The following is a 14637-nucleotide window of genomic DNA, read 5'->3' as shown; positions in this document are numbered from 1 at the left end:
TTTTGTAGACCTTTCCTTGATCACAATATCAGTTGGCATTGGGGTGTTCTATCTGACTCAGCAGGTGCACATCTGATGGGACAATGTATCTTGATACTACAAAGCAGTGGACAAAGGTGGATGCATGAACGTGCTGAGCTGGCAGGTCTCTGCCTACCTTGTACAGCAGCAATTTGAGAGTTTGGAGGTGCGGAAATACCTACTTAAAAGAATTTTCTCCGACCAAACTCTGTTTTTTTGTTGGTGGGCAGACATGAAATGTGTTTAGAAATTACACAGATATTTGTCCTTTCCCCTAGAAAATGCTAGCCCTCAAGTAAAAGAATCATAGTTTAAAATACACACTTCTCAATGAAACACAGGGTTTTGACAGTAATTATAATTTTGCCATTAAAGCTGCTTTAGCTAAGTGCTTGGACATATGTTAAATTTCATGCACTTGTGTAGCCCTGTTGAAAACAATAAATCTATTCAGGTTGTTATTTATTGGCTTATGTGCTTTCCTGAAGTGGAATATAAGGGGGGGGGGGGGGGGGGGGGTAAGGAAAAAAAAAAAGGCTATCTAGTGTAATTAAAGTAACAGAAATTCATCACTCAAAGTTACTGTAGTCTATCATGTCACTTAAATACAAACTTCATAGCCAAAAGTGTGAAGTATTTTTCATATTGGGGCAGTGTACTCCATGTATTGCTAACATGCAACTCTGGGGTGGAGCATGACACTCATGTTAAACACGAGAGGCTTAGGAAGTGAAGAGAAAAAAAAAAAAAAAAGGCCCATTACAAAGCTGAAGGAGGATGCAGAGAGTTGTGCTCCAGAGCTCTGCTCTTGCTTTGAATAACGAAATTGTGTGTACACAAGGGCACACAATACAGCAGAGTGAAAAACAGCTGGTGTTTTTCCTTTCTGTAATTAAATACTACAAAATAAAAAGTACTGGAGAAATTTATGAGCAGATCTTCATAAACAGCAAGAAAAAAAAGAGCAAACTCCACTGCCTGGGCTCTGTGCTTGTTGCCATATCTTCCTCTCTGGAAGACAGACGGACTGGAAAGATGTAGTGTCTCAGGCTTGTCTGTAGGGTACGGGGCATGGGGAAACCTGTGACATTCAAGCACCATAGCTATTCTGGAATAGTTACACAAAAAAGCATCTTTAGCCTGGATGCAGACAGATTTTAGAGACAGCGTAGAGCTATAGGAATAACAAAATTCATCGAGCTCCCCTTTGGTCTTATCGGCAGCAGCAATGTGCCATTGTTGATGGCAGCATGCTCCCATTTTACAGTTTCTTTAAAAGCAGGGCTGGGAGAGGACTGCTGTGGATGCAGGCTGCCTCTGAAGTTTCAATGCCCTGAGAGAGGAGTGGGCAGTTTTCAGTCACTGCTCTGAGACGCTTCTCTCTTTTGTACTTTTGCCTTTCTCGTCTGTCATGGTGCTTGGCTTAGATGGAGAGAGAGGCAGCTACCTGGCAGTGCGAAATTTTATCACAGCACTGCTCACCCCACTGGCCTCACCATTGCTGCTCCGCTTCCAGCGGTGCGTCCCTTCTGCAAGCTCACAGTAAAGGGGTGAGGAGGTTCTGCAATGCAACTTACAGCAGAGTTAAAAAAACCCCAACCAAACCAAACACAAAAACCAACTTGAATTTTAAAGCAATTCCACTACTTAGATGTATGCGATTTAGGAAATCGGTTTGCCCTCTGGAGATTCTCAGAGATTAGGTTTCTCTTCCAAACCCAGTGCTGACTGCAGGGCAGTTTGCAGAGAAGACACATTCCTTCTCTAGGAAAACTCAGCAGCTTTAATATGCAGCCAGAGCCGGACAAAGCAAAAGCAGGTGCTCTGTGCTGGAGGAACGAGGTGGGGGGAGATGATGATTTATGTTTAGAAAGGTTAAATGTTTTTTTCCAGACTTAGGAATGTTCTTTTTTTTTATTTTTAGTAAAAGGTTTCTAAGGGGAAAAAACCTTGTGGTTTCAAGAGGATTTTTTCCCCAAGACATATTACAGTTGTGCAAGAAATCTTTATTTTGTCTTTCCAAAATTTAGTTCTCAAAACTGGAAATACTTGCTTATTATTTCTTCACTTTACTCACTTTATGACACCATTCATGTTCCCCCTATTTCTTGGTAGACACATGAGGGAAGCCACAGGCACTGTACTGCTGACTTGACCATTCTAGCAATGCGTAGCGGCCCCAATCTATATGGGTATTTGATCTGTGGCTATTGCTGTGAAAAGCTGCGTTTAATTACTTTTTTTCCCTCAAGCATAAGGACTTTATTTTTATTTTTTAAACAATAACAAATTCCACAAGTAGGCCCCAATTAATTTGTATTTATTTTATCTTTTATTATATATACATGCATACATGCACAAAACGTCTCTTCCTCCCAGTCTGCCTCATTTTCAGGCTAGGCTAACATTTTTAAGAAAAATATTTTATAAAAGACTAAGCCCTTTACAAAGACATGCACCCTCTGCAAAACTGCCACTCAGTATAATCTAGCATAGTTGTGGGGGAGAGTCCTGCATCCCCTTTAAGCATGTTTATTTATTCTATTGAGTTGTTTCGTTTATTGATTCATATAACACACAGAAATATTCTCAGAAACAGCTACTGCCCCTTGCTTCCCACTGAAGTAGCTATTTTCTATTCCCCCATGAACTGCTGAAGAAGAGAAACAGTAGGAAAAGAAGAAATAAGAATCTCTCTCCTCTCTTCCTCAAAGGCCCAGGAACTGGATCTCTTAATAGAGCACAGAAAAAACCAAACTAGTAAGTTACATACATCTGTGGGGAAATTTAAGTTGGCATATAATAACCATTTCTTTTGCTTGAAAGACTCTTTTGGTTCTAGAGGCATTTCCTATTATGACAGTAAAGATTGTGTCTGTCTGTCATGCCTAGAACTGGAGGACCTCTGTAAATCCACCCTTCTACATCTAACTGGAAAAATGGATCCATGATTTTCCTCTGCCCTTTCTACTGAAATTTATAAAAAGTGCTGCTACCATTTAGTTACTAAAATAGCAGGCTAGGCTCTTGACCTGGTAGAAAATATGTTCTGCACCATAGTAATGTCCCTAGCATTATGCTGATAATTCCTCAAATAATAGGATATGGCTACTTAGTTCGCTGTCTTCCATTGAATCCTCTTTCTCTGTTTCATCGTTGTTTGGTGCTTGGGGCTTATTTGGATTATATGGTCAACAGTATGGCAAATGGCCCATCAGGAGATTGGTTTCTGTTGAGAGTCAAGTCTGTGAAATAACGATTTCAGCTGAATGCTTATCTGACTGAGCTACTAAGAGACAGGAAGCCTTATTCCATTCAACAAAAATCTGAGTAGAAAGAATGGGTTTTATGACTTCCTTTCCAAGTCTACATAAATGAAGTCTTCACTTCCTCATATGGCATTTCTCAAAATATGGGGTTATAATACATACCAGGTTGACTCAGGTAGAACATCACCACCATTCAAAAATGACACTGCTTTTCCAGTAACCCAGAGAAATATGTTTCTTGAGTAATGCATAGCAAAAGAAATCTCTTTATAGCATTTATTTTATTAATGTTTTTTTCCACTTCTAGTGGCTTACTTTTTCTCTCCTCAATACATTTTTCTTTCTCTCGTTCCTCAATCTTTCCTTTTCTGCCCATCTTTTTGGATTTCTGCTGTAGATCATCACTTCAGAGAAACATCACATGCTCTTTGTGCTGAATTCAATCTGCTCAGAGAGCCCTGTGGTTTTTGTGCTGCAAATCTTACAATTATGTAAAAAGAGAAGTTTCTATAACTCACCTTCCCTCTCAGTCACCATCAACACTATTGAGGAATCCCAGTCCCAGTCTGGAAAAGGTAGGATTTGAGTGGAAATCACATGCAGGGCAATGTGGTAACTATAGATAAGAAGAACCAAGAGCAGATGAAGAAAGGAAAATGGAGGAAAGTATTGCAACTAGTGCATAAGCAGGGGAGGTAATTAAGGAGCTGCTACTTTCTTAATATACTTTCCACAGCTCTGTATATCCTTTAAAATTATTCTATGCACAAAACTTGGTCAGAGTAAACAGCTGGAAATAGAGAGGTAACTTTATCTAGTATCAGAGAAGACTACAGTTACACTAGGCCATGCACCTACAGCATGCTGGTTTATATATCAATAACTGTCAGTTCCTGTTCATGTCCCATAAGGGTCTCAATATTCACTATGCAAGTGCATGCCAACATCATGGGTTCAATATCATTTCAGCATCTGACCCAAAAGGTGAGCAAAATGAGTTTGGGACACATTTAAACCTTCAGCCTTTTCAAAAGTCAGGAAATTTTTTGTAAAGTGACCAAGGTACCCTTGAATTTGTGCAGGGGAGAAAATCTGCCCTCTGAAGACCATGCTTGTGGGCTAACTCTCAAAATGGGCTCACAGGGATGTGCTGAGTAAATATTTAGATCATTGTAAGGGGATTATGGAGATTCAATGGTGCCTTAATTGAAACTGTGTACTGCTTTGTAGGAGACAAATCTGTATTTTTTTCTGAAATGCACATCAGGTCTGTTCCTCAGTTGCAGTAAACCAACACAGTCGCTAGAGAAAAAGCAAATGAAGTTGTACTGAAGGTTTGAAACAGGAAGATTCACCTTCTCCTAGGTGTATGTAAATTCAGTGACTTGAACAAAAAATGACTGCATGTATTTACTGTAATTTTACAACCAAATATAGCACCTGAATGTGCAAATGCCCCATTTGACATGTAAGTTAGCACAGTAAGTTTTAGCTGAGCTCATCCTGAGCACAAATTGTGCTTTTTCTGTACACTCTTTAGGTCATCTAGTAGATGGCTGTCATATATCTTGCATTTGCTGTAGCACGGAACATTTCTTCATTTGCCAGCTTCACAGAGCACAGGTATTTTTTTTTAATGAACTATTTTATTTTTTTCTTGGAAAGGGTATCCAGGGTTGTAGATATAATCAGTTACTCCTTAATTGATTTCAAATGTTGAGATTCAACGTAACATGAATTGAACCACTAAACTGTACTTCACCCACTACAGATTTTCTTTATAGTCCTATATTTTGTCATCCCTAAGGCTGTGGGATACAGTATGTGATACTGCACTCCTGGCATAGTCGTGTGCACTGAAGTGAAACACATTGTGTGGGTCATGTAAGGCGGAAGCTCTTATTTCCTTTGGAGACAGTGACATCTGGAAACCCTGCCTCTCACGTTACTGTGAGAAGGATCTCATCTGGGGAGAGATGAGAAGCTGCAAGTGTCATTTCAGCATATCATCATTTTCCCAGCAGGGGAGTCCTCTCAAAGTCAAACAATTCACTTTACAGACTCTGACATGTTTAATGAGAAGTAAAATAAATGTTATGTTGCAGATGTGCAGGTCCAAAAGTATTATTTTATTTCATGGCAGGCACACCCCTCTCATTCCAAACATTTAATTAGATCCACTACCATGACATGGTGAACTGGGAGAGGAAAAGGAATCAGGAGCAATCAGAAAAATATAACAGGTAAGGGAAGAGGCCAGGGAAATAACACGTAACCTACGGGCCTCTGTGTTCTTCTGGAAACCACTGAATCAACCTCAGGTAATTTCCTTTGCTAAGTTTGAATGGTAGAGGAGAAGATTTTCTTTTGACAAATCAGGTGCGAAGCAACTTGGCAACTGCAAGTAGCAATTCAATGAGTGAACAAAAGAACAAAGACAGAGTCATCACTCATGCAGAGAGAAAGTGAAGGGAGTTTTATTGCCATCCTGTACAGTATCAATCACCGCATGTCAGTAAAGACTGTTCTTTGTGCCAAATCCAAAAAGCTAGTCAATGAAAAAAAATCTGCTTGCACTGTGCACTTTCTGCTTCATCAGCCAAAGATGGCTGCACCACCGGTAGTAGAACTCCTATGTATGATGGAGAATGCTTCACATCTTTAATCCTCCACCAGTCTATTTTTTTCATATGTACATGGATTTTTTCTGCAAAGTTGTCAAGATTTTGTCCAAGATATCTGACACAAGCCAACCAACATTTGACTAGCTCAGCCTGCTCCCCATTCAACTTATTCTCCACCGCTTTCTTGGACTGAGGAAATAGTTCTAATGGAATATGTAAAAAAGTAGTTTTATATTTCTTGTCTAAAATATTCCAGGCGGCTTTTTACAAACTATGACAGAGAAAGGAAATAGCTGATGGAGATATTTTTCACAGTTGGCTAACCACAATATATAAACATACAGTTATGATAAATATCAATACCATTTTTTCCCAATTAAAATATGCATTACATAACACCCAGGGGATTGCTATATTGTCGCTATATGCAGACTTTTAACTTTCCGCTTTTTGTAATTTTTAAACTAGATGGACTTGAAAGAGCCATGGGAGTTTGAATATGAATTTTCTTCAGTGACTGTGTGATTGGTTAGAACTCAGAAACAAATGATACATTTTCTTGAAAGGTCTTAGAATATCAAGCTTCCTACAAGAGACTTCTAAAAAAACTTGGAGCAGATACAGAGTTAAATTTTCATGGTTTTAACTACATTTCCATGACATTTCTCTGAACTTTGTTAATAAAGAGCTTAGGAGAACACAAAAGCTACTACTCAGTGTAATACAAACTTCACCTTCTGAAAACAAGGAAATGCAATTAAGCTACCCACCCTTTTCTGCCTCTGGAGCACCCTCTTGCACTCTTCTCCAGAGGCCCCAAACATGACGTTTAGCTCAGCTTTACAGGGAGCAGCGTGTCTCTTTGAGCCTCCCAGGCACTACATCAGTGCAGGTGTGGAGCTCCTTTGCTCCTCAACAGACACTAAGCCTCAACATTCACATGATGCTTCTTTCAGCTCATTTTCTTGTCTGGCTTTGAGCTTCTAAATTAAACCTTGAGAAATTTTGTATGTGAATCCCCTCCCACTACCTGTTTGCCTAAAAGACCATGACTGTTATGTGCTTGAGACATATCCAAAAGGTCTTGGTTCATTTTGGGAAAGGTTGAGCCAAGGTTTGAGCCTTAGCTGTACATATAAAACAAAGGATCAAATGGCTTTGTGTGCTGCTCCATGGCTATGGAAGGGGGGCAGCTTTGGAATTGATTTCTTGAATAACCTTGAACCTGGGACACTAACCCTGCCTTGCAACCTCAGGAGACCAACAATTTTCCAAACAGTCAGGGTTATATGTGAATTTTAGAGTACTTGGAATAGTCATCTTTGAAACAGTAAACCACTGTCAATTCCAACTATAACTCAATCTTTATTCTGGCACTGTTCCCATTTAATTCTGTGACATTTCTGAGTAAAGAATGATTAAAAACTGAGTACGGACATCAGAATTTGTTCCACATACTATAATGCTGTGACACTGCGTGCTGCCATGTCAGCTCCAGAAATGCATGCTTTCCTGGCAAGACTTCCCAGTTTGATGTATAGTTTAGTGACCTCTTCACACTCCCTTCCAAATGCAGCTGTAATGAGGAGTTACTTATGGCCTTCTATTGAAGTTGAGGAGTTCTTTTCATGCCTGTCTCTAGGAAACAATTTAGCAGATTCCTCCAGTTTCTTAAGTGAAAGAACTAACAAAAAAACCTTATGTGTTTGTGGTGCAAGAAGCACCAGGCATTTCCCCAACAGATTTTACTCTTAGCTGAGCATTGTTACATAAATTGGATACATAAACTGACATGAAAATATGTCAGACATGCAAAATTTTCCTGAAAAATATAAAGGACCAGCTACATTTTGTGAGATGTTTTTTTATTATGCATGCCACTTCTCTGGAAGATCTAAGTTTTCCCGCAAGAATCTTTTCTACTTCCAGAGGCTTATACAATGAGCATCACATTTTATCTTCATGTTGCCTGCTTGAAACATGAACTGTGTATTTACTGAGGTTTTTCTTTCATGCTTGAAGCTTCAGAAAACTGCACTGATGCTATTTCAGTTCATATCTATCCATAAAGTAAGTCCAAATTAATTTTTTAATAAGTACAAAACAAAAGGATTTTTTCTTTGTTCAACCATACATAACTTCAACCTTTTTGAGTAGTCAGAGATTTAGAGAGAAATTTCTCATTAGAATAATCACTCAACAGGTCATGATCTGACTAGGAAAAATTCCTTGATCCTCCCTTCCTAAGAACATTCCTACACAGTGAGGGTCAACTTCTATTTCCTACTGACATAAATCTCTTCTGTTTGCTTAGTATTTCGTAATGTAGTTAACCTGATACTTGTGGATTATTCCAAGTGTGATAGGAATGTTACAGACAGTGCAGATAACAACTTCTCTACTTTAAGGCTATCTGATTATTTTTTTATTAACTTTTACATTTTCCCCATGCTAATACTCTAAACGAAAATTTTCTGCTTTTAAGGCTGTCTCAGAGTTCATTTTTAGGAAGTTTCAGAAAAAAATAGTTGGGAAGGTTGTTTCTGATGTTGGAATGAGCCTGTCTTACATCTGATTTTCCCAACTCATACGTATAAGTCATTTAGAGGAAGCTTTGTGTCATCATTTTTGGAATAAAAATTCAAAATTCAATTTAAAAAGGAAGTAGCCTTACTTGGTAATGTCAAGAATGCAGTTTGGGAGTTACTTTGAAGAGCAGATCAGGTGAGTCAGGAGTGTGGGAAAGCAGCCTCGGTGAGGAGACAGTAGGTAGACAGCAAATCTGGAGACTATACAAGAGATGAAGGCAGGAAAGACATCTTGTGATTGGTTTCACATATAGGGGACAGATAAGGGGAGATGGTTAGATAGAAGAACGGCAGAGTATAGTTGCAAGAGAAGAAGAAATATGTCCAAGAGGGAAGCTGGCTTGGTAGAGAATACTTGCAGATAGTTCTAGCACCCTCACTGCAGAATCAAACTTTTAAATGTCTGAGTCCATGGCTCCCAAGAGGTATGTGTGAAACCTGTACGAAAGTGTAGGACCATCCTTGTCCAAAGCCTGAGTCATTACTCAGCCACTGCTTTTCCCACTGTCTCTGCAATGTCTGGCAGAAGTCTGTACTGATGATCCAACCTGTGTGTAAACATGGTTTGACATGAAGGAATTTCTGGGTTTTTTAATGGGTCTTATATCACTTTGTGAACTTCTAAATAATGAGGTGTGGTACAAGAGCTGAAATAATTTGTTCTCTATAACCTAGCAGCCTGACTGTCTCATGGGTTGTCTTGCTGTTATAGAGCTTGGAAGGTCAATGAGAAATTAACTCCCCTTCAGAATCTGTTTTTTATGAGTCCAGCACTGACTTAAATATCCAGATTTAAGTAATTAAATTATCAGATTTAACCTGAATTTAGCACATTCTACCTTCCCCTGTTTCTGTGTGATGGGCTTAATGTCCTCATTCATTCACTCTGCGGTTTTAAGTACTCATTCTTCTTTGTCTTCACTGTTAATTTTCAGTATCTGCATTTTCCACATTTGTTTTTTTGGCTACATGCTGCATTGTGAAGCCAGGTAACAATTTGCTAGTCAAAGAACAAATTATGAACTCATAGAGACTTTAAACAGAACGGGCCAAAGAGACCTTGGAAAGGTTAGATAGCTGGTAATACTTAAAGAAACAAATATCGATCCAGGCTTATCAGAACAATGTGTGAACTCTGACACCTCAGTTATTCACTGTCACTGTAACCTTTAAAGGCATATTTTGTTCATTTTGGTCTTTGGTAAGCACCTCTGGATCTCATTCATTTTAGACTTGCTTTTAGGAGGGGAAGAGTCATCCTCTGGAAATGCCTGTGTCTCCGTGTTGACCACAGATAGAGTCAGTCTAAGACTAGCTAAGACTTGTATAACTAGCTTCTGAGTTAAGTGAGAAAAAAAGTATTTTTGTAGTTAGGGCAGCTCTTGACCCACCACAATTGGAATTTACCAAAATCTCACTTTCTTATTTGACATTTTTTCTTCCTTAGCAAACGCAATTCCATTAGTTTTAAAATTCTCCTTATGGATCTTCTCCTTTTCCTCATGCAAATAAGAAAGAAAAAAAAAAAAACAACTTTTTTTTTTATTTACCTGGGAAAGGATGCTCTTTGACATTTTTGTAAACTGTCGTGAAGTTGCAGAACAGACCTAAGCAGGGAATGTCCGTAAGATGACAGTGTTCCAAGATCCTGTGCCATGACCTGCTTACCACTTCTAAAATGCACAAGCGTATATGACATATATACAGAGTTGGTGGATAAGGGAGGAGGAACTGACATCATCTACCTGGACTTGTACAAAGTATTTGACACTGTCCCACACAACATCCTTGTGTGTAAATTGGAGAGATGTGGATTTGAGGGATGGACCACTTGGTGGATAAGGAATTGGCAACTCAAAGAGTTGCGGTCGATAGCTCGATACCCAAGTGGAGACCAGTGATGAGTGGCGTTCCTCAGGGGTCAGTATTCGGATTGGCACTGTTTAACGTCTTTGCCAGCAACTTGGACAGTGGGATCAAGTGCACCCTCAGCAAGTTTGCTGACAACACCAAGCTGTGTGGTGTGGTGAACACACTCTAGGAAAGGGAAGCCATCCAGAGGGACCTTGACAGGCTTGAGAGGTGGGCCTCTGCAAAATGCATGAAATTGAACAAGGCCAAGCGGCAAAGTCCTGCACATGGATTGGGGCAATCCCAAGCACAACTTGGGCACAGAGGCTACGCAGAGAATGGATTGAGAGCAGCCCTGAGGAGAAGGACTTGGGGGTGTTGGTGGACAAGAAGCTCAAAGTGAGCCAACAGTGTGAGCTTGCAGCCCAGAAAGCCACACGTATCCTGGGCTGCATCAGAAGAAATGTGACCAGCAGGTCGAGGGAAGTGATTCTGCCCCTCTACTCCACTCTTGTGAGACCCCACCTGGAATACAACAGCTCTGGGGCCTTCAATATAAGAAGGACTCAGAGCTGTTGGAGTGAGTCCAGAGGAGGTTCACAAAGATGATCAGAGGAATGGAGCACCTCTCCTATGAGGACAGGCTGAGAGGGTTGGGTTTGTTCAACCTGGAGAAGAGAAGGCTTTGGGAAGACGTTATTGTAGTCTTCAAGTAGGTGAAGGGGGCCTACACGAAAGCTGGAGAGGGACTGTTTACAAGGGCATGGAGTGATAAGACTAGGGGTATTGGCTTTAAGCTCAAAGAGGGTAGATATAAGGAATAAATTCTTTACTGTGAGGGTGGTGAGGCACTGGAACAGGTTGCCCAGAGCAGTTGTGGATGCCCGATCCCTGGAAGTGTTCAAGGCCAGGTTGGATGGGACTTTGGGCAACCTGGTCTAGTGGAGGGTGTCCCTGCCCATGGCAGGGGGGGTGGAACTAGGTGGTCTTTAAGGTCCCTTCCAACCCAAACCATCCTATGATTCTATGATTCTATACCAAATCTGCTTTCTATCATGAAGGCAGATGACTACATGCAGTTGTGAAATAGGTTGTCTATAAAACAATCCAGTAAAGATCAAAGAAGATCTTGGGCTAACTATGTGTTATGAAAGCTCTTAAACACATTTCCTTTTGGCTGTGTGTTCAACCTTACACAGACTTCTATGATGCAGAAATCTGATGACGTTTTAATTATATCTGGGACTGAATTTCTAAGAAAATCAGCATTCTAACCAGGCCAAACCTCAAAAGAGAGCTTTCATTGTCTTTTTTCCAACAATAATCTGAGATCATTTTCTTTTGCGGTACCACAGCCGTTCTTCCATAGATTTGACTTTTGGAGGCCATATGTCTAAGGCAGTTGGAAGCTACTGATTTTCCTGGCAGAACTAATCACTGCAGATTTAAACGATAAGGTCAGACTGTCCTACCAGGAGCAAAAGCCACTATTGAATGTTTAAAAGAAAGATGATAGACACTCTCTTAACTGAGATAGTAGCAATGGTCAATGAACAACTTGTATATCTATGGCTACAGACCACTGGCATAATTAGCCAGATGTTTTTCAAGCCTGTTTGAACTACAGCCCCCGTAAGCTTAATTATTACTATTTCTCTGGGATGTGTTAAAGCTGTCACTCTGCTGATCACCTCATAGCAGTCTTTTAAGTGACCTACAGCAACAGAGAGACACGTAACTCAAATTTACATCCTCTTCACACTGAGCTGATGCACACCTTTGAGGAGAAAGCCGGGTGAAAAGGCAAGCTGATGCTTGAGCTTTGAAAAGCAGTTCTGTAAGAGCCACTGAGGCCACCTGGTGCAATTAACCTCATCCTCTGGTTATGTGCCACTCATCAGCTCCCTTCAGAAGGTGATTAAGAGTCTGGAAGCAGTATTTGGTTGAACATATCCTAGTCCATAGTCCATATATCCCTACAAGGAACCCCAGGCTGGCTAAAGAAATTGCACCATTTCCATTTACAGAGTGAAGTCCACTCTTATAGGTGGTGTCTAGCTTTACTTTACAATCCAAGAGGCTGAAATAGTAATTCTAAACAAAGGCAAGGCAGTTAGGTTTTTATTAATTACTAAAAACTTGATTTTCAACAAACAAAGAACCTCAATCTAATTTTGGCACAGAAAATGCACACAACTATTCATGCTCCAAATATTCCACTAATTTACATATACCGGAAATGAATCTGAGAAAATCATAACAACAAGAGAGCACTGAGGAATTTAATAACGGACACAAATCAGGACTTAGTTAACTATCTGTGATGGTGTGAAAAATAAACAACTTTTAAATATCTAATAACCTTTCAGTAAATTTGAAAACACAGACTTTGTTTATTATATTGAAAAAGGCTTCTTATTACATGTAAGAATGTGGCCTCAAGGGGACTCACATGGGTATAACTTATTGAAAATTATAGCTACAGTTCTTAGTCAAAGAGGCTGATGCAGGGAATATGCCTACTGCCTACTTTCTGTCTGAAGAGAAATGCATTACAGCTGATCAAGAATGTTTCTTCAACACCACACCTGAATGGAGCTATAGACTATCTACTAACATCTTCTCATTACAGTAATATTATGCAAGCCATACAGAAAACTGAAATTTTAAACTAAGTCTAAAAGCCTTTAAAAGGAGTCACTCCAAACAGCCATCTAATTTTTCACCTAGTATCCAAAATTCAGTGGCAGGAATATCACTTTCCCTCCCAAGTTCTATAAAGAAATTGAAAAATAACCCCACATAGAATACTATTTCTAACAAATTATAGAATTACATCTCCATAGACTTATTCTGTAGGAACTAGTCACTCTGAAGGTGTGTTGAGTTGGTTAAAAAACAGAAGCCCAATTACTAGTTGCTTCTGAATGTAGGAGCCAATGGCATTTTCATGTGATTTTGGATGTCTGAAAGAATAAGTAAATATATATAGCCAGCTTTATGTAAAAAGGTCTTCAATTCTGCTAGGACGCACAGGGTGGTAGTTGAGTACCTCCCTCTGCTATCCTTAAGTACATCAAACTGCCACAGTAATTCTGGGGCCCAAAGAAAGGCAGAAGCTGAACAAAAGATAATCTAAGAAAGTATTTGTATAATTTAACTGCAGGAAATGAAGAGTGCTACAAGAGCTGGACTTTTGAATGAAGAGTCATCTAGGCTGGCAGATAAGTAGCTAGCAAGCTGCCTTAGACATGACATTGTCAGAAGGTTCTAGATGGTTTCTGGATGGAATTTGATAAATATGCAAGGGATTAGACCTGTAAGTGGATATCTAGACTTGAATCCAGATTTTCTGTATTTTTTTAGCGACTATTAAACGTAACCTTCGTTAAAGACTTGGGGGCAGAAGAATGAGGAATAACAGTAAGCACAATTCAAATTAAGTGAAGAATTGCTTGTTTGCTGTTTTAGTTTCGAGAAAAAAAATCGTTAAATCCAAACGAAAAGACATTCTGCTGTATTTGAACAAGGGTTGTCTGATGCCAGGATTAACACATAGTATGTGATTATCCAAAATAAACAGAAGTAAAGGCACACATTTTTACCCAAGCTGGGTCTGAACTAGCATAACATAGGAAGCTCTCAGGGACACTGTAGTGGGGGATACATCTTTGAATAGTCACACACTTATGCTTACACAAATGCATTAATAGAATACTATGCAAACCTCACCAACATATAAGCATCCACCACCAGTGATATGAACACAGGCTCATCCCCATCTCTGCAAAAACATTCACCCAATTGTAAAAATGCCACAACTATCAACTTTACTTCTCTTTTCCTTAATGTTGTGAACCATGCAAATTTAAGATGCTTTATGTGGTTAGCTGAGAGAAAAATGAGACAGTTTCTGGTCAGCAGAACTTTTCTTCAAGTAGAACCAGCTTTGTTCTTGTGTGGTTTCCTAGAAGTGAATATTCTCAAAACATAACTAACTAACTAACTAAATGCAAGACAATAATAAATATTAATGTCCTTCTTCCTATGATGATTATCAGTCCATTCCTGTGCCCCCATTTCCAGCCCATCATTGCAAGCATGAAGCAATGTGACGAAAATAATATCATTAGAGAGAAATGCAGTTAATTGCTGTAAGGTAAGTAAACAAGCAAGAATATTAATATCAGTAAACCATGCATAGGTTGAATTATATTAGCTTATAATTTTTATTGCCAGAGAACATGGATAGAAATAGGAAGGGTATGCTCTGTAGGAAGGGGA

This window comes from Balearica regulorum, chromosome 3, assembly GCF_011004875.1.
Source record: "Balearica regulorum gibbericeps isolate bBalReg1 chromosome 3, bBalReg1.pri, whole genome shotgun sequence".
NCBI classification, from domain to species: Eukaryota; Metazoa; Chordata; class Aves; order Gruiformes; family Gruidae; genus Balearica; species Balearica regulorum.
This window is presented reverse-complemented; position numbering follows the sequence as displayed.